Source organism: Pseudophryne corroboree, chromosome 11 (assembly GCF_028390025.1).
Source record: "Pseudophryne corroboree isolate aPseCor3 chromosome 11, aPseCor3.hap2, whole genome shotgun sequence".
In the NCBI taxonomy this organism is placed as follows: Eukaryota; Metazoa; Chordata; class Amphibia; order Anura; family Myobatrachidae; genus Pseudophryne; species Pseudophryne corroboree.
The window spans coordinates 165,162,369-165,181,914 of NC_086454.1; the positions used below are offsets into that span (position 1 = coordinate 165,162,369).

At 32.8% G+C, this 19,546-nt stretch overlaps 12 non-coding genes across 12 annotated transcripts; 9 read left to right on the top strand and 3 right to left on the bottom strand.

Annotated features, from left to right (window-relative positions):
* The first annotated feature begins 760 nt into the window (after positions 1–760).
* Positions 761–832, top strand: TRNAQ-UUG (transfer RNA glutamine (anticodon UUG)). The gene has a single exon. It is a non-coding gene; the product is annotated as a tRNA-Gln (tRNA).
* A 558-nt stretch (positions 833–1,390) lies between these two features.
* TRNAT-UGU (transfer RNA threonine (anticodon UGU)) lies at positions 1,391–1,464 on the bottom strand. Its single transcript has one exon. It is a non-coding gene; the product is annotated as a tRNA-Thr (tRNA).
* A 2,616-nt stretch (positions 1,465–4,080) lies between these two features.
* On the top strand, positions 4,081–4,152 carry TRNAQ-UUG (transfer RNA glutamine (anticodon UUG)). The gene has a single exon. It is a non-coding gene; the product is annotated as a tRNA-Gln (tRNA).
* A 2,404-nt stretch (positions 4,153–6,556) lies between these two features.
* Positions 6,557–6,630, bottom strand: TRNAT-CGU (transfer RNA threonine (anticodon CGU)). Its single transcript has one exon. It is a non-coding gene; the product is annotated as a tRNA-Thr (tRNA).
* A 956-nt stretch (positions 6,631–7,586) lies between these two features.
* TRNAQ-UUG (transfer RNA glutamine (anticodon UUG)) lies at positions 7,587–7,658 on the top strand. The gene has a single exon. It is a non-coding gene; the product is annotated as a tRNA-Gln (tRNA).
* A 554-nt stretch (positions 7,659–8,212) lies between these two features.
* TRNAT-CGU (transfer RNA threonine (anticodon CGU)) lies at positions 8,213–8,286 on the bottom strand. The gene has a single exon. It is a non-coding gene; the product is annotated as a tRNA-Thr (tRNA).
* Positions 8,287–9,231: 945 nt separating this feature from the next.
* TRNAQ-UUG (transfer RNA glutamine (anticodon UUG)) lies at positions 9,232–9,303 on the top strand. Its single transcript has one exon. It is a non-coding gene; the product is annotated as a tRNA-Gln (tRNA).
* A 3,251-nt stretch (positions 9,304–12,554) lies between these two features.
* On the top strand, positions 12,555–12,626 carry TRNAQ-UUG (transfer RNA glutamine (anticodon UUG)). Its single transcript has one exon. It is a non-coding gene; the product is annotated as a tRNA-Gln (tRNA).
* A 1,590-nt stretch (positions 12,627–14,216) lies between these two features.
* Positions 14,217–14,288, top strand: TRNAQ-UUG (transfer RNA glutamine (anticodon UUG)). Its single transcript has one exon. It is a non-coding gene; the product is annotated as a tRNA-Gln (tRNA).
* Positions 14,289–15,876: 1,588 nt separating this feature from the next.
* TRNAQ-UUG (transfer RNA glutamine (anticodon UUG)) lies at positions 15,877–15,948 on the top strand. Its single transcript has one exon. It is a non-coding gene; the product is annotated as a tRNA-Gln (tRNA).
* A 1,588-nt stretch (positions 15,949–17,536) lies between these two features.
* Positions 17,537–17,608, top strand: TRNAQ-UUG (transfer RNA glutamine (anticodon UUG)). The gene has a single exon. It is a non-coding gene; the product is annotated as a tRNA-Gln (tRNA).
* Positions 17,609–19,197: 1,589 nt separating this feature from the next.
* TRNAQ-UUG (transfer RNA glutamine (anticodon UUG)) lies at positions 19,198–19,269 on the top strand. Its single transcript has one exon. It is a non-coding gene; the product is annotated as a tRNA-Gln (tRNA).
* Positions 19,270–19,546: the final 277 nt, after the last annotated feature.

Consider the following 19,546-nt stretch of genomic DNA (forward strand, 5'->3'; position numbering starts at 1 on the left):
AGATTAATGCATCTAATAATAGTATAAAAATAGACAATTTAGACAAGGAGTAAATGCAATTCTAAGCAAAATCAATCTGATAAATCTAATGCACAATCTTTATTATCCATTTACAGATTGTTGATAAAGATAATCCCAGGATGTAATTCATTATGTGTTAAATTTAGTATGTCTTACCATGGTGTGTAAATAACTTTTAACACAAAAAATATATAATGGGGAATAAGCTTAACATGCCCTTTGGAAATAGAGAATGCTAGCACATTTTGGAATGCAAAGCTTAAGAAAATACAAACTTCAATCCATAGGAAAGCACTTTTTGTTCAGTCTAAACTCTGTAATCATACTATAGCTTAATTTACAAATTGTGATGTCATAATCAGACTTAACTCACAAGAGACTTTCATCCTTGGTCTTTAAAAAAAGGCAGTCCTCTGTTATAAAGCTTGAAACAATTGTAAGCGGCTGATATGCAAATATGACAATACAGAAAAACTGTCAATTCAATGCTAGGATAACATAAGGGGTGATGCTCCAACTGAAATTGGTCCTAGGCATTTGGGTTTCTAGTATTTATCTTCTCCTTAAAAATAGGTTACTTTTTATATATTATCATTGGTTTTAGACAAACATTCTACATAACACCTATTGCATCCCTGAGCTTATTAGAAACTTGAAATCATATATATAAAGTATTGAATTTCTTTTCTTTGCATTTAAAAGATGAGCTCAGTTAAGTGGAATGCTTTGCTCATTTGAGGGTTCCATGGTGTAATGGTTAGCGCTCTGGACTTTGAATCCAGTAATCCGAGTTCAAATCTCGGTGGGACCTAATGTTGATTATTTCTCCTTTTGTTTAAAGCTCCATTTTCATTCAAAGTATGAGTATTGCAAATCTTCATTTACAATTCATATAAATTCCATCATTTTCAGTGGTGTCCTTTGTCTAAACTCATTTTTAAACTTTTCAAATCAGAAGTATGTCAAATATTTGGAAATAAGAAAAGATGCAATAAGAATGCAGAGATCCATTACTTGTCCTCTAGTGTTTAGAAATTCTCCATTTTAATTTTTTTTACTTCAGTGTGCACTAATGAGAGGGAGAACGTATATTCTTCTTCTAGTAACACCTAGTGCCCTCTATGTTTGAGCAGCAATATAATAACTGATTAATTTGCCCTTGCAAATCTTAGGTATGCCATATTGCTCGATTTGAGACAAAAGTCAATGAGCCATGTAGAGAAAAATCTTCATCAGCCAAAGGATGACACTCATGCTGGCTTCTGATATAGATTTGAAGAGATTTTGTGATATATGTGTCTATTATGTTTTCAAGTATTCATGCTACACCGATGAGCTTATTCCATTCTTGTCCATCAAGAAAAGCAAGTAGCCAAAACAGGGATCGAACCCATGACCTTGGCATTACAAGTGCCACACTCTAACCAACTGAGCTAACTGTCCACAGATGTTTTAAGAAGCAAACACAAAACTGGCAAATGTACCTCAAAGCACAGAACATATTTTGTTTGCATAGCATTTAATTTTTCAAGGAACAGCTTAAGCCATAGAGTCACTTGAAGCATGGGTATCATAAAAATGCACCGATTTCTTTCCACATTGCAAAATAAAAAAATGATTAGATAGGACAACAACAAAGATTAATGAATCTAATAATAGTATAAAAATAGACAATTTAGACAAGGAGTAAATGCAATTCTAAGCAAAATCAATCTGATAAATCTAATGCACAATCTTTATTATCCATTTACAGATTGTTGATAAAGATAATCCCAGGATGTAATTCATTATGTGTTAAATTTAGTATGTTTTACCAAGTTGTGTATAAATAACTTTTAACACAAAAAAATATATAATGGGGAAGTAGCTTAATGTGCCCTTTGGAAATAGAGAATGCTAGCACATTTTGGAATGCAAAGCTTAAGAAAATACAAACTTCAATCCATAGGAAAGCACTTTTTGTTCAGTCTACACTCTGTAATCATACTATAGCTTAATTTACAAATTGTGATGTCATAATCAGACTTAACTCACAAGACACTTTCATCCTTGGTCTATAAAAAAGGCAGTCCTCTGTTATAAAGCTTGAAACAATTGTAAGTGGCTGATACGCAAATATGACAATACAGAAAAACTGTCAATTCAATGCTAGGATAACATAAGGGGTGATGCTCCAACTGAAATTGGTCCTAGGCATTTGGGTTTCTAGTATTTATCTTCTCCTTAAAAATAGGTTACTTTTTATATATTATCATTGGTTTTAGACAAATATTCTACATAACACCTATTGCATCACTGAGCTTATTAGAAACTTGAAATCATATATATATAGTATTGAATTTCTTTTCTTTGCATTTAAAAGATGAGCTCAGTTCAGTAGAAGTCTTTGCTCAGTTGAGGGTACCATGGTGTAATGGTTAGCACTTTGGACTTTGAGTCCAGTAATCCGAGTTCAAATCTCAGTGTGACCTAATGTTGATTATTTCTCATTTTGTTTAAAGCTCCATTTTCATTCAAAGTATGAGTATTGCAAATCTTCATTTACAATTCATATAAATTCCATCATTTTCAGTGGTGTCCTTTGTCTAAACTCATTTTTAAACTTTTCAAATCAGAAGTATGTCAAATATTTGGAAATAAGAAAAGATGCAATAAGAATGCAAAGATCCATTACTTGTGCTCTGGTGTTTAGAAATTATCCATTTTAATTTTTTTTACTTCAGTGTGCACTAATGAGAGGGGAGAACATATCTTCTTCTTCTAGTAACACCTAGTGCCCTCTATGTTTGAGCAGCAATATAATAACTGATTAATTTGCCCTTGCAAATCTTAGGTATGCCATATTGCTCGATTTGAGACAAAAGTCAATGAGCCATGTAGAGAAAAATCTTCATCAGCCAAAGGATGACACTCATGCTGGCTTCTGATATGGATTTGAAGAGATTTTGTGATATATGTGTCTATTATGTTTTCATGTATTCATGCTACACCGATGAGCTTATTCCATTCTTTTCCATCAAGAAAAGCAAGTAGCCAAAACAGGGATCGAACCCATGACCTTGGCATTACAAACTCCACGCTCTAACCAACTGAGATAACTGGCCACAGATGTTACTAGAAGCAAACACAAAACTGGCGAATGTACCTCAAAGCACAGAACATATTTTGTTTGCATAGCATTTAATTTTTCAAGGAACAGCTTAAGCCATAGAGTCACTTGAAGCATGGGTATCATAAAAATGCACCAGTTTCTTTCCACATTGCAAAATAAAAAAATGATTAGATAGGACAACAACAAAGATTAATGCATCTAATAATAGTATAAAAATAGACAATTTAGACAAGGAGTAAATGCAATTCTAAGCAAAATCAATCTGATAAATCTAATACACAATCTTTATTATCCATTTACAGATTGTTGATAAAGATAATCCCAGGATGTAATTCATTATGTGTTAAATTTAGTATGTTTTACCAAGTTGTGTATAAATAACTTTTAACACAAAAAATATATAATGGGGAATTAGCTTAACATGCCCATTGGAAATAGAGAATGCTAGCACATTTTGGAAAGCAAAGCTTAAGAAAATACAAACTTCAATCCATAGGAAAGCACTTTTTGTTCAGTCTACACTCTGTAATCATACTATAGCTTAATTTACAAATTGTGATGTCATAATCAGACTTAACTCACAAGACACTTTCATCCTTGGTCTATAAAAAAGGCAGTCCTCTGTTATAAAGCTTGAAACAATTGTAAGCGGCTGATATGCAAATATGACAATACAGAAAAACTGTCAATTCAATGCTAGGATAACATAAGGGGTGATGCTCCAACTGAAATTGGTCCTAGGCATTTGGGTTTCTAGTATTTATCTTCTCCTTAAAAATAGGTTACTTTTTATATATTATCATTGGTTTTAGACAAATATTCTACATAACACCTATTGCATCCCTGAGCTTATTAGAAACTTGAAATCATATATATAAAGTATTGAATTTCTTTTCTTTGCATTTAAAAGATGAGCTCAGTTCAGTGGAAGTCTTTGCCCAGTTGAGGGTTCCATGGTGTAATGGTTAGCACTCTGGACTTTGAGTCCAGTAATCCGAGTTAAAATCTCGGTGGGACCTAATGTTGATTATTTCTCCTTTTGTTTAAAGCTCCATTTTCATTCAAAGTATGAGTATTGCAAATCTTCATTTACAATTCATATAAATTCCATAATTTTCAGTGGTGTCCTTTGTCTAAACTCATTTTTAAACTTTTCAAATCAGAAGTATGTCAAATATTTGGAAATAAGAAAAGATGCAATAAGAATGCAGAGATCCATTACTTGTGCTCTGGTGTTTAGAAATTCTCCATTTTAATTTTTTTTTACTTCAGTGTGCACTAATGAGAGGGGAGAACGTATCTTCTTCTTCTAGTAACACCTAGTGCCCTCTATGTTTGAGCAGCAATATAATACCTGATTAATTTGCCCTTGCAAATCTTAGGTATACCATATTGCTCGATTTGAGACAAAAGTCAATGAGCCATGTAGAGAAAAATCTTCATCAGTAAAAAGGATGACACTCATGCTGGCTTCTGATATGGATTTGAAGAGATTTTGTGATATATGTGTCTATTATGTTTTCATGTATTCATGCCACACCGATGAGCTTATTCCATTCTTGTCCATCAAGAAAAGCAAGTAGCCAAAACAGGGATCGAACCCATGACCTTGGCATTACAAACTCTACGCTCTAACCAACTGAGCTAACTGGCCACAGATGTTACTAGAAGCAAACACAAAACTGGCAAATGTACCTCAAAGCACAGAACATATTTTGTTTGCATAGCATTTAATTTTTCAAGGAACAGCTTAAGCCATAGGGGTAAATTTACTAAGGTGGGAGATTTTTAGAACTGGTGATGTTGCCTATGGCAACCAATCAGATTATATCTATTATCTGCTAGAAGCAGCTAGAGAAATGGTAAGTAGAATCTGATTGGTTGCCATGGGCAACATCACCAGTTCTAAAAATCTCCCACCTTAGTAAATTTACTCCATAGAGTCACTTGAAGCATGGGTATCATAAAAATGCACCAGTTTCTTTCCACATTGCAAAATAAAAAAAATGATTAGATAGGACAACAACAAAGATTAATGCATCTAATAATAGTATAAAAATAAACAATTTAGACAAGGAGTAAATGCAATTCTAAGCAAAATCAATCTGATAAATCTAATGCACAATCTTTCTTATCCATTTACAGATTGTTGATAAAGATAAACCCAGGATGTAATTCATTATGTGTTAAATTTAGTATGTTTTACCAGGTTGTGTATAAATAACTTTTAACACAAAAAAATATATAATGGGGAAGTAGCTTAATGTGCCCTTTGGAAATAGAGAATGCTAGCACATTTTGGAATGCAAAGCTTAAGAAAATACAAACTTCAATCCATAGGAAAGCACTTTTTGTTCAGTCTACACTCTGTAATCATACTATTGCTTAATTTACAAATTGTGATGTCATAATCAGACTTAACTCACAAGAGACTTTCATCCTTGGTCTATAAAAAAAGGCAGTCCTCTGTTATAAAGCTTGAAACAATTGTAAGCGGCTGATATGCAAATATGACAATACAGAAAAACTGTCAATTCAATGCTAGGATAACATAAGGGGTGATACTCCAACTGAAATTGGTCCTAGGCATTTGGGTTTCTAGTATTTATCTTCTCCTTAAAAATAGGTTACTTTTTATATATTATCATTGGTTTTAGACAAATATTCTACATAACACCTATTGCATCCCTGAGCTTATTAGAAACTTGAAATCATATATATAAAGTATTGAATTTCTTTTCTTTGCATTTAAAAGATGAGCTCAGTTCAGTGGAAGTCTTTGTTCAGTTGAGGGTTCCATGGTGTAATGCTTAGCACTCTGGACTTTGAATCCAATAATCCGAGTTCAAATCTCGGTGGGACCTAATGTTGATTATTTCTCCTTTTGTTTAAAGCTCCATTTTCATTCAAAGTATGAGTATTGCAAATCTTCATTTACAATTCATATAAATTCCATCATTTTCAGTGGTGTCCTTTGTCTAAACTCATTTTTAAACTTTTCAAATCAGAAGTATGTCAAATATTTGGAAATAAGAAAAGATGCAATAAGAATGCTGAGATCCATTACTTGTGCTCTGGTGTTTATAAATTCTCCATTTTATTTATTTTTTCTTCAGTGTGCACTATTGGGAGGGGAGAACGTATCTTCTTCTTCTAGTAACACCTAGTGCCCTCTATGTTTGAGCAGCAATATAATAACTGATTAATTTGCCCTTGCAAATCTTAGGTATGCCATATTGCTCGATTTGAGACAAAAGTCAATGAGCCATGTAGAGAAAAATCTTCATCAGCCAAAGGATGACACTCATGCTGGCTTCTGATATGGATTTGAAGAGATTTTGTGATATATGTATCTATTATATTTTCAAGTATTCATGCTACACCGATGAGCTTATTCCATTCTTGTCCATCAAGAAAAGCAAGTAGCCAAAACAGGGATCGAACCCATGACCTTGGCATTACGAGTGCCACACTCTAACCAACTGAGCTAACTGTCCAGAGATGTTTTAAGAAGCAAACACAAAACTGACAAATGTAGCTCAAAGCACAGAACATATTTTGTTTGCATAGCATTTAATTTTTCAAGGAACAGCTTAAGCCATAGAGTCACTTGAAGCATGGGTATCATAAAAATGCACCAGTTTCTTTCCACATTGCAAAATAAAAAAAAATGATTAGATAGGACAACAACAAAGATTAATGCATCTAATAATAGTATAAAAATAGACAATTTAGACAAGGAGTAAATGCAATTCTAAGCAAAATCAATATGATAAATCTAATGCACAATCTTTATTATCCATTTACAGATTGTTGATAAAGATAATCCCAGGATGTAATTCATTATGTGTTAAATTTAGTATGTCTTACCATGGTGTGTAAATAACTTTTAACACAAAAAATATATAATGGGGAATTAGCTTAACATGCCCTTTGGAAATAGAGAATGCTAGCACATTTTGGAATGCAAAGCTTAAGAAAATACAAACTTCAATCCATAGGAAAGCACTTTTTGTTCAGTCTACACTCTGTAATCATACTATAGCTTAATTTACAAATTGTGATGTCATAATCAGACTTAACTCACAAGAGACTTTCATCCTTGGTCTATAAAAAAAGGCAGTCCTCTGTTATAAAGCTTGAAACAATTGTAAGCGGCTGATATGCAAATATGACAATACAGAAAAACTGTCAATTCAATGCTAGGATAACATAAGGGGTGATGCTCCAACTGAAATTGGTCCTAGGCATTTGGGTTTCTAGTATTTATCTTCTCCTTAAAAATAGGTTACTTTTTATATATTATCATTGGTTTTAGACAAATATTCTACATAACACCTATTGCATCCCTGAGCTTATTAGAAACTTGAAATCATATATATAAAGTATTGAATTTCTTTTCTTTGCATTTAAAAGATGAGCTCATTTCAGTAGAAGTCTTTGCTCAGTTGAGGGTTCCATGGTGTAATGGTTAGCAATTTGGACTTTGAATCCAGTAATCCGAGTTCAAATCTCGGTGGGACCTAATGTTGATTATTTCTTCTTTTGTTTAAAGCTCCATTTTCATTCAAAGTATGATTGTTGCAAATCTTCATTTACAAAACATATAAATTCCATCATTTTCAGTGGTGTCCTTTGTCTAAACTCATTTTTAAACTTTTCAAATCAGAAGTATGTCAAATATTTGGAAATAAGAAAAGATGCAATAAGAATGCAAAGATCCATTACTTGTGCTCTGGTGTTTAGAAATTATCCATTTTATTTATTTTTTCTTCAGTGTGCACTAATGGGAGGGGAGAACGTATCTTCTTCTTCTAGTAACACCTAGTGCCCTCTATGTTTGAGCAGCAATATAATAACTGATTAATTTGCCCTTGCAAATCTTAGGTATGCCATATTGCTCGATTTGAGACAAAAGTCAATGAGCCATGTAGAGAAAAATCTTCATCAGCCAAAGGATGACACTCATGCTGGCTTCTGATATGGATTTGAAGAGATTTTGTGATATATGTGTCTATTATGTTTTCAAGTATTCATGCTACACCGATGAGCTTATTCTTGTCCATCAAGACAAGCAAGCAGCCAATACAGGGATCGAACCCATGACCGTGGGATTACGAGCGCCACGCTCTAACCAACTGAGCTAACTGGCCACAGATGTTACTAAAAGCAAACACAAAACTGGCAAATGTACCTCAAAGCACAGAACATATTTTGTTTGCATAGCATTTCAAGAAACAGCTTAAGCCATAGTCACTTGAAGCATGGGTATCATAAAAATGCTCCAGTTTCTTTCCACATTGCAAAATAAAAAATGATTAGATGGGACAACAACAAAGATTAATGCATCTAATAATAGTATAAAAATAGACAATTTAGACAAGTAGTAAATGCAATTCTAAGCAAAATCAATCTGATAAATCTAATGCACAATCTTTCTTATCCATTTACAGATTGTTGATAAAGATAAACCCAGGATGTAATTCATTATGTGTTAAATTTAGTATGTTTTACCAAGTTGTGTATAAATAACTTTTAACACAAAAAATATATAATGGGGAAGTAGCTTAATGTGCCCTTTGGAAATAGAGAATGCTAGCACATTTTGGAATGCAAAGCTTAAGAAAATACAAACTTCAATCCATAGGAAAGCACTTTTTGTTCAGTCTACACTCTGTAATCATACTATAGCTTAATTTACAAATTGTGATGTCCTAAACAGACTTAACTCAAAAGACACTTTCATCCTTGGTCTATAAAAAAGGCAGTCCTCTGTTATAAAGCTTGAAACAATTGTAAGTGGATGATAGGCAAATTTGACAATACAGAAAAACTGTCAATTCAATGCTAGGATAACATAAGGGGTGATGCTCCAACTGAAATTGGTCCTAGGCATTTGGGTTTCTAGTATTTATCTTCTCCTTAAAAATAGGTTACTTTTTATATATTATCATTGGTTTTAGACAAATATTCTACATAACACCTATTGCAACCCTGAGCTTTTTAGAAACTTGAAATCATATATATAAAGTGTTGAATTTCTTTTCTTTGCATTTAAAAGATGAGCTCAGTTCAGTGGAAGTCTTTGCTCAGTTGAGGGTTCCATCGTGTAATGGTTAGCACTCTGGACTTTGAATCCAGTAATCCGAGTTCAAATCTCGGTGGGACCTAATGTTGATTATTTCTCCTTTTGTTTAAAGCTCCATTTTCATTCAAAGTATGAGTATTGCAAATCTTCATTTACAATTCATATAAATTCCATCATTTTCAGTGGTGTCCTTTGTCTAAACTCATTTTTAAACTTTTCAAATCAGAAGTATGTCAAATATTTGGAAATAAGAAAAGATGCAATAAGAATGCAGAGATCCATTACTTGTGCTCTGGTGTTTAGAAATTCTCCATTTTAATTTTTTTTTACTTCAGTGTGCACTAATGAGAGGGGAGAACGTATCTTCTTCTTCTAGTAACACCTAGTGCCCTCTATGTTTGAGCAGCAATATAATAACTGATTAATTTGCCCTTGCAAATCTTAGGTATGCCATATTGCTCGATTTGAGACAAAAGTCAATGAGCCATGTAGAGAAAAATCTTCATCAGCCAAAGGATGACACTCATGCTGGCTTCTGATATGGATTTGAAGAGATTTTGTGATATATGTGTCTATTATATTTTCAAGTATTCATGCTACACCGATGAGCTTATTCCATTCTTGTCCATCAAGAAAAGCAAGTAGCCAAAACAGGGATCGAACCCATGACCTTGGCATTACGAGTGTCACACTCTAACCAACTGAGCGAACTGTCCACAGATGTTTTAAGAAGCAAACACAAAACTGGCAAATGTACCTCAAAGCACAGAACATATTTTGTTTGCATAGCATTTAATTTTTCAAGGAACAGCTTAAGCCATAGAGTCACTTGAAGCATGGGTATCATAAAAATGCACCAGTTTCTTTCCACATTGCAAAATAAAAAAAAATGATTAGATAGGACAACAACAAAGATTAATGCATCTAATAATAGTATAAAAATAGACAATTTAGACAAGGAGTAAATGCAATTCTAAGCAAAATCAATCTGATAAATCTAATGCACAATCTTTCTTATCCATTTACAGATTGTTGATAAAGATAATCCCAGGATGTAATTCATTATGTGTTAAATTTAGTATGTCTTACCATGGTGTGTAAATAACTTTTAACACAAAAAATATATAATGGGGAATTAGCTTAACATGCCCTTTGGAAATAGAGAATGCTAGCACATTTTGGAATGCAAAGCTTAAGAAAATACAAACTTCAATCCATAGGAAAGCACTTTTTGTTCAGTCTACACTCTGTAATCATACTATAGCTTAATTTACAAATTGTGATGTCATAATCAGACTTAACTCACAAGAGACTTTCATCCTTGGTCTATATAAAAAGGCAGTCCTCTGTTATAAAGCTTGAAACAATTGTAAGCGGCTGATATGCAAATATGACAATACAGAAAAACTGTCAATTCAATGCTAGGATAACATAAGGGGTGATGCTCCAACTGAAATTGGTCCTAGGCATTTGGGTTTCTAGTATTTATCTTCTCCTTAAAAATAGGTTACTTTTTATATATTATCATTGGTTTTAGACAAATATTCTACATAACACCTATTGCATCCCTGAGCTTATTAGAAACTTGAAATCATATATATAAAGTATTGAATTTCTTTTCTTTGCATTTAAAAGATGAGCTCATTTCAGTAGAAGTCTTTGCTCAGTTGAGGGTTCCATGGTGTAATGGTTAGCAATTTGGACTTTGAATCCAGTAATCCGAGTTCAAATCTTGGTGGGACCTAATGTTGATTATTTCTCCTTTTGTTTAAAGCTCCATTTTCATTCAAAGTATGATTGTTGCAAATCTTCATTTACAAAACATATAAATTCCATCATTTTCAGTGGTGTCCTTTGTTTAAACTCATTTTTAAACTTTTCAAATCAGAAGTATGTCAAATATTTGGAAATAAGAAAAGATGCAATAAGAATGCAGAGATCCATTACTTGTGCTCTGGTGTTTAGAAATTCTCCATTTTATTTTTTTTTACTTCAGTGTGCACTAATGAGAGGGGAGAACGTATCTTCTTCTTCTAGTAACACCTAGTGCCCTCTATGTTTGAGCAGCAATATAATAACTGATTAATTTGCCCTTGCAAATCTTAGGTATGCCATATTGCTCGATTTGAGACAAAAGTCAATGAGCCATGTAGAGAAAAATCTTCATCAGCCAAAGGATGACACTCATGCTGGCTTCTGATATGGATTTGAAGAGATTTTGTGATATATGTGTCTATTATATTTTCAAGTATTCATGCTACACCGATGAGCTTATTCCATTCTTGTCCATCAAGAAAAGCAAGTAGCCAAAACAAGGATCGAACCCATGACCTTGGCATTACGAGTGCCACACTCTAACCAACTGAGCTAACTGTCCACAGATGTTTTAAAAAGCAAACACAAAACTGGCAAATGTACCTCAAAGCACAGAACATATTTTGTTTGCATAGCATTTAATTTTTCAAGGAACAGCTTAAGCCATAGAGTCACTTGAAGCATGGGTATCATAAAAATGCACCAGTTTCTTTCCACATTGCAAAATAAAAAAAATGATTAGATGGGACAACAACAAAGATTAATGCATCTAATAATATTATAAAAATAAACAATTTAGACAAGGAGTAAATGCAATTCTAAGCAAAATCAATCTGATAAATCTAATGCACAATCTTTATTATCCATTTACAGATTGTTGATAAAGATAATCCCAGGATGTAATTCATTATGTATTAAATTTAGTATGTTTTACCAAGTTGTGTATAAATAACTTTTAACACAAAAAATATATAATGGGGAAGTAGCTTAATGTGCCCTTTGGAAATAGAGAATGCTAGCACTTTTTGGAATGCAAAGCTTAAGAAAATACAAACTTCAATCCATAGGAAAGCACTTTTTGTTCAGTCTACACTCTGTAATCATACTATAGCTTAATTTACAAATTGTGATGTCATAATCAGACTTAACTCACAAGAGACTTTTATCCTTGGTCTATAAAAAAGGCAGTCCTCTGTTATAAAGCTTGAAACAATTGTAAGTGGATGATAGGCAAATATGACAATACAGAAAAACTGTCAATTCAATGCTAGGATAACATAAGGGGTGATGCTCCAACTGAAATTGGTCCTAGGCATTTGGGTTTCTAGTATTTATCTTCTCCTTAAAAATAGGTTACTTTTTATATATTATCATTGGTTTTAGACAAACATTCTACATAACACCTATTGCATCCCTGAGCTTATTAGAAACTTGAAATCATATATATAAAGTATTGAATTTCTTTTCTTTGCACTTAAAAGATGAGCTCAGTTAAGTGGAATTCTTTGCTCATTTGAGGGTTCCATGGTGTAATGGTTAGCACTCTGGACTTTGAATCCAGTAATCCGAGTTCAAATCTCGGTGGGACCTAATGTTGATTATTTCTCCTTTTGTTTAAAGCTCCATTTTCATTCAAAGTATGAGTATTGCAAATCTTCATTTACAATTCATTTAAATTCCATCATTTTCAGTGGTGTCCTTTGTCTAAACTCATTTTTAAACTTTTCAAATCAGAAGTATGTCAAATATTTGGAAATAAGAAAAGATGCAATAAGAATGCAGAGATCCATTACTTGTGCTCTGGTGTTTAGAAATTCTCCATTTTAATTTTTTTTACTTCAGTGTGCACTAATGAGAGGGGAGAACGTATCTTCTTCTTCTAGTAACACCTAGTGCCCTCTATGTTTGAGCAGCAATATAATAACTGATTAATTTGCCCTTGCAAATCTTAGGTATGCCATATTGCTCGATTTGAGACAAAAGTCAATGAGCCATGTAGAGAAAAATCTTCATCAACCAAAGGATGACACTCATGCTGGCTTCTGATATGGATTTTTAGAGATTTTGTGATATATGTGTCTATTATATTTTCAAGTATTCATGCTACACCGATGAGCTTATTCCATTCTTGTATATCAAGAAAAGCAAGTAGCCAAAATAGGGATCAAACCCATGACCTTGGCATTTCAAGCGCCATGCTCTAACCAACTGAGCTAACTGGACACAGATGTTACTAGAAGCAAACACAAAACTGGCAAATGTACCTCAAAGCACAGAACATATTTTGTTTGCATAGCATTTAATTTTTCAAGGAACAGCTTAAGCCATAGAGTCACTTGAAGCATGGGTATCATAAAAATGCACCAGTTTCTTTCCACATTGCAAAATATAAAAAAAATGATTAGATAGGACAACAACAAAGATTAATGCATCTAATAATAGTATAAAAATAGACAATTTAGACAAGGAGTAAATGCAATTCTAAGCAAAATCAATCTGATAAATCTAATGCACAATCTTTATTATCCATTTACAGATTGTTGATAAAGATAATCCCAGGATGTAATTCATTATGTGTTAAATTTAGTATGTCTTACCATGGTGTGTAAATAACTTTTAACACAAAAAATATATAATGAGGAATTAGCTTAACATGCCCTTTGGAAATAGAGAATGCTAGCACTTTTTGGAATGCCAAGCTTAAGAAAATACAAACTTCAATCCATAGGAAAGCACTTTTTGTTCAGTCTACACTCTGTAATCATACTATAGCTTAATTTACAAATTGTGATGTCATAATCAGACTTAACTCACAAGAGACTTTCATTCTTGGTCTATAAAAAAAGGCAGTCCTCTGTTATAAAGCTTGAAACAATTGTAAGCGGCTGATATGCAAATATGACAATACAGAAAAACTGTCAATTCAATGCTAGGATAACATAAGGGGTGATGCTCCAACTGAAATTGGTCCTAGGCATTTGGGTTTCTAGTATTTATCTTCTCCTTAAAAATAGGTTACTTTTTATATATTATCATTGGTTTTAGACAAATATTCTACATAACACCTATTGCATCCCTGAGCTTATTAGAAACTTGAAATCATATATATAAAGTATTGACTTTCTTTTCTTTGCATTTAAAAGATGAGCTCAGTTCAGTAGAAGTATTTGCTCAGTTGAGGGTTCCATGGTGTAATGGTTAGCACTCTGGACTTTGAATCCAGTAACCCGAGTTCAAATCTCGGTGGGACCTAATGTTGATTATTTCTCCTTTTGTTTAAAGCTTCATTTTCATTCAAAGTATGAGTATTGCAAATCTTCATTTACAATTCATATAAATTCCATCATTTTCAGTGGTGTCCTTTGTCTAAACTCATTTTTAAACTTTTCAAATCAGAAGTATGTCAAATATTTGGAAATAAGAAAAGATGCAATAAGAATGCAGAGATCCATTACTTGTGCTCTGGTGTTTAGAAATTCTCCATTTTAATTTTTTTTACTTCAGTGTGCACTAATGAGAGGGGAGAACGTATCTTCTTCTTCTAGTAACACCTAGTGCCCTCTATGTTTGAGCAGCAATATAATAACTGATTAATTTGCCCTTGCAAATCTTAGGTATGCCATATTGCTCGATTTGAGACAAAAGTCAATGAGCCATGTAGAGAAAAATCTTCATCAACCAAAGGATGACACTCATGCTGGCTTCTGATATGGATTTGAAGAGATTTTGTGATATATGTGTCTATTATATTTTCAAGTATTCATGCTACACCGATGAGCTTATTCCATTCTTGTATATCAAGAAAAGCAAGTAGCCAAAATAGGGATCAAACCCATGACCTTGGCATTTCAAGCGCCATGCTCTAACCAACTGAGCTAACTGGACACAGATGTTACTAGAAGCAAACACAAAACTGGCAAATGTACCTCAAAGCACAGAACATATTTTGTTTGCATAGCATTTAATTTTTCAAGGAACAGCTTAAGCCATAGAGTCACTTGAAGCATGGGTATCATAAAAATGCACCAGTTTCTTTCCACATTGCAAAATAAAAAAATGATTAGATAGGACAACAACAAAGATTAATGCATCAAATAATAGTATAAAAATAAACAATTTAGACAAGGAGTAAATGCAATTCTAAGCAAAATCAATCTGATAAATCTAATGCACAATCTTTCTTATCCATTTACAGATTGTTGATAAAGATAATCCCAGGATGTAATTCATTATGTGTTAAATTTAGTATGTTTTACCAAGTTGTGTATAAATAACTTTTAACACAAAAAATATATAATGGGGAAGTAGCTTAATGTGCCCTTTGGAAATAGAGAATGCTAGCACTTTTTGGAATGCAAAGCTTAAGAAAATACAAACTTCAATCCATAGGAAAGCACTTTTTGTTCAGTCTACACTCTGTAATCATACTATAGCTTAATTTACAAATTGTGATGTCATAATCAGACTTAACTCACAAGAGACTTTTATCCTTGGTCTATAAAAAAGGCAGTCCTCTGTTATAAAGCTTGAAACAATTGTAAGTGGATGATAGGCAAATATGACAATACAGAAAAACTGTCAATTCAATGCTAGGATAACATAAGGGGTGATGCTCCAACTGAAATTGGTCCTAGGCATTTGGGTTTCTAGTATTTATCTTCTCCTTAAAAATAGGTTACTTTTTATATATTATCATTGGTTTTAGACAAACATTCTACATAACACCTATTGCATCCCTGAGCTTATTAGAAACTTGAAATCATATATATAAAGTATTGAATTTCTTTTCTTTGCATTTAAAAGATGAGCTCAGTTAAGTGGAATTCTTTGCTCATTTGAGGGTTCCATGGTGTAATGGTTAGCGTTCTGGACTTTGAATCCAGTAATACGAGTTCAAATCTCGGTGGGACCTAATGTTGATTATTTCTCCTTTTGTTTAAAGCTCCATTTTCATTCAAAGTATGAGTATTGCAAATCTTCATTTACAATTCATTTAAATTCCATCATTTTCAGTGGTGTCCTTTGTCTAAACTCATTTTTAAACTTTTCAAATCAGAAGTATGTCAAATATTTGGAAATAATAAAAGATGCAATAAGAATGCAGAGATCCATTACTTGTGCTCTGGTGTTTAGAAATTCTCCATTTTAATTTTTTTACTTCAGTGTGCACTAATGAGAGGGGAGAACGTATCTTCTTCTTCTAGTAACACCTAGTGCCCTCTATGTGTGAGCAGCAATATAATAACTGATTAATTTGCCATTGCAAATCATAGGTATGCCATATTGCTCGATTTGAGACAAAAGTCAATGAGCCATGTAGAGAAAAATCTTCATCAGCCAAAGGATGACACTCATGCTGGCTTCTGATATGGATTTTTAGAGATTTTGTGATATATGTGTCTATTATGTTTTCATGTATTCATGCTACACCGATGAGCTTATTCCATTCTTGTCCATCAAGAAAAGCAAGTAGCCAAAACATGGATCGAACCCATGACCTTGGCATTACATACTCCACGCTCTAACCAACTGAGCTAACTGGCCACAGATGTTACTAGAAGCAAACACAAAACTGGCAAATGTACCTCAAAGCACAGAACATATTTTGTTTGCATAGCATTTAATTTTTCAAGGAACAGCTTAAGACATAGAGTCACTTGAAGCATGGGTATCATAAAAATGCACCAGTTTCTTTCCACATTGCAAAATAAAAAAGAATGATTAGATAGGACAACAACAAAGATTAATGCATCTAATAATAGTATAAAAATAGACAATTTAGACAAGGAGTAAATGCAATTCTAAGCAAAATCAATCTGATAAATCTAATGCACAATCTTTATTATCCATTTACAGATTGTTGATAAAGATAATCCCAGGATGTAATTCATTATGTGTTAAATTTAGTATGTCTTACCATGGTGTGTAAATAACTTTTAACACAAAAAATATATAATGGGGAATTAGCTTAACATGCCCTTTGGAAATAGAGAATGCTAGCACATTTTGGAATGCAAAGCTTAAGAAAATACAAACTTCAATCCATAGGAAAGCACTTTTTGTTCAGTCTACACTCTGTAATCATACTATAGCTTAATTTACAAATTGTGATGTCATAATCAGACTTAACTCACAAGAGACTTTCATCCTTGGTCTATAAAAAAAGGCAGTCCTCTGTTATAAAGCTTGAAACAATTGTAAGCGGCTGATATGCAAATATGACAATACAGAAAAACTGTCAATTCAATGCTAGGATAACATAAGGGGTGATGCTCCAACTTAAATTGGTCCTAGGCATTTGGGTTTCTAGTATTTATCTTCTCCTTAAAAATAGGTTACTTTTTATATATTATCATTGGTTTTAGACAAATATTCTACATAACACCTATTGCATCCCTGATCTTATTAGAAACTTGAAATCATATATATAAAGTATTGAATTTCTTTTCTTTGCATTTAAAAGATGAGCTCAGTTCAGTAGAAGTATTTGCTCAGTTGAGGGTTCCATGGTGTAATGGTTAACACTCTGGACTTTGAATCCAGTAATCCGAGTTCAAATCTCGGTGGGACCTAATGTTGATTATTTCTCCTTTTGTTTAAAGCTTCATTTTCATTCAAAGTATGAGTATTGCAAATCTTCATGTACAATTCATATAAATTCCATCATTTTCAGTGGTGTCCTTTGTCTAAACTCATTTTTAAACTTTTCAAATCAGAAGTATGTCAAATATTTGGAAATAAGAAAAGATGCAATAAGAATGCAGAGATCCATTACTTGTGCTCTGGTGTTTAGAAATTCTCCATTTTAATTTTTTTTACTTCAGTGTGCACTAATGAGAGGGGAGAACGTATCTTCTTCTTCTAGTAACACCTAGTGCCCTCTATGTTTGAGCAGCAATATAATAACTGATTAATTTGCCCTTGCAAATCTTAGGTATGCCATATTGCTCGATTTGAGACAAAAGTCAATGAGCCATGTAGAGAAAAATCTTCATCAACCAAAGGATGACACTCATGCTGGCTTCTGATATGGATTTGAAGAGATTTTGTGATATATGTGTCTATTATATTTTCAAGTATTCATGCTACACCGATGAGCTTATTCCATTCTTGTATATCAAGAAAAGCAAGTAGCCAAAATAGGGATCAAACCCATGACCATGGCATTACAAGCACCATGCTCTAACCAACTGAGCTAACTGGACACAGATGTTACTAGAAGCAAACACAAAACTGGCAAATGTACCTCAAAGCACAGAACATATTTTGTTTGCATAGCATTTAATTTTTCAAGGAACAGCTTAAGCCATAGAGTCACTTGAAGCATGGGTATCATAAAAATGCACCAGTTTCTTTCCACATTGCAAAATAAAAAAAATGATTAGATAGGACAACAACAAAGATTAATGCATCTAATAATAGTATAAAAATAAACAATTTAGACAAGGAGTAAATGCAATTCTAAGCAAAATCAATCTGATAAATCTAATGCACAATCTTTCTTATCCATTTACAGATTGTTGATAAAGATAATCCCAGGATGTAATTCATTATGTGTTAAATTTAGTATGTTTTACCAAGTTGTGTATAAATAACTTTTAACACAAAAAATATATAATGGGGAAGTAGCTTAATGTGCCCTTTGGAAATAGAGAATGCTAGCACTTTTTGGAATGCAAAGCTTAAGAAAATACAAACTTCAATCCATAGGAAAGCAGTTTTTGTTCAGTCTACACTCTGTAATCAAACTATAGCTTAATTTACAAATTGTGATGTCATAATCAGACTTAACTCACAAGAGACTTTTATCCTTGGTCTATAAAAAAGGCAGTCCTCTGTTATAAAGCTTGAAACAATTGTAAGTGGATGATAGGCAAATATGACAATACAGAAAAACTGTCAATTCAATGCTAGGATAACATAAGGGGTGATGCTCCAACTGAAATTGGTCCTAGGCATTTGGGTTTCTAGTATTTATCTTCTCCTTAAAAATAGGTTACTTTTTATATATTATCATTGGTTTTAGACAAATATTCTACATAACACCTATTGCATCCCTGAGCTTATTAGAAACTTGAAATCATATATATAAAGTATTGAATTTCTTTTCTTTGCATTTAAAAGATGAGCTCAGTTCAGTAGAAGTATTTGCTCAGTTGAGGGTTCCATGGTGTAATGGTTAGCACTCTGGACTTTGAATCCAGTAATCCGAGTTCAAATCTCGGTGGGACCTAATGTTGATTATTTCTCCTTTTGTTTAAAGCTTCATTTTCATTCAAAGTATGAGTATTGCAAATCTTCATTTACAATTCATATAAATTCCATCATTTTCAGTGGTGTCCTTTGTCTAAACTCATTTTTAAACTTTTCAAATCAGAAGTATGTCAAATATTTGGAAATAAGAAAAGATGCAATAAGAATGCAGAGATCCATTACTTGTGCTCTGGTGTTTAGAAATTCTCCATTTTAATTTTTTTTACTTCAGTGTGCACTAATGAGAGAGGAGAACG